A 1,180-nucleotide genomic window follows, 5' to 3' on the forward strand; every position below is an offset into this window, starting at 1 on the left:
CATGGCCAAAATGCTGGTCAAAGTTCCAGTCTATAAATCCAGGTGATGGATCTTATCCTTGTGGTCTCTGCTGTTGATTATGTGTGTCATTTCTTTTAACCTGCATCAGGCATTCATCCCTAAATAAAGCCTCCCATTGTACAAATAATGGACCGGGGAGGGTAGATCTACAGATATCTCTCCAGTCCTGGGGGGTTAGCAGGTTAGTATTAAATGTTTGTAGTATAGATTTTGTCCATGGAGTATGGATCCCATCCTCATGAACAGGTTGGCGCAGCTCTTTTAAGTGTGCTGCTGGGAGTGGGTACCAAGCCAGTGGGCATTGCCTTATTTGTAGGTTAACAGGAAAAGCTTCTACCGATGGGGTTTTTGGGTCCTGAGGCCATTGTGTCTGGAGATTCTGGGTGCAACAACTCCCATTATCCCTGAGATTACAGAGCTGTTCAATGGCTGTGGGGTGTGGCGCCACAGGTGGTGGCGGCGGCGGCAAAGGGGGAGGGGCATTTATCTGGGGATCTTTGGGAGGTTTTGAAGTCTGGGTTTTAACATCTGGGTTTGTTAAATCAGTCCATGAGGATTTACAGGGGGGAAGAGGGGGATAAATGCTATTTTTGTTGATGGGTGGGTTTTGTCTGACTTGGTCAATTTTTATTTTTGGAGCTGTCGAATCTGTTACCGGGCAATCTTCAGGACTTTTTTCTTTATTTTTTAGGGCTGTTGAATCTGCTGTTGGGAAATCTTCAGGGTCTTTTTCATTATTTTTCTATAATGATGGCCAAGTTTGTTTTCTCCCCTTATCTAGAAGCTTTTGAGAGGGAACTGATACTCCAGTAGCTATCAAAATGCCTGAAAGCAAATCCTGAATGCATCACTCTGTAGTTCAAACTTAGCAGACAAAAGAAAAATGAGGAGGAACCCAATGGAAGGATGCTTTTGGAAGCTCTTGTTAAGAAATTCCAATGGACTCTCATATAAACATTTGAAATTTTCCCTGTTGTGACTTTTTTCTAGTTCCCTGTCTAGAACTTGTAATGCTAATTACTCTTGCCTTTACTTCTCCTTTACATCTCCTACTCACCAGTCAAGGACTTTCTTTTCCCCCTGGAGATAAGAGTTATGCAATTTGGGAGTCTTTTAGATAGACCCACTGAAGGGGTAATATCTCTAGGGTTTTTTTTTA

This window comes from Nannospalax galili, unplaced genomic scaffold (genome assembly GCF_000622305.1).
Source record: "Nannospalax galili isolate Female #2095 unplaced genomic scaffold, S.galili_v1.0 scaffold846, whole genome shotgun sequence".
Classification (NCBI taxonomy): domain Eukaryota; kingdom Metazoa; phylum Chordata; class Mammalia; order Rodentia; family Spalacidae; genus Nannospalax; species Nannospalax galili.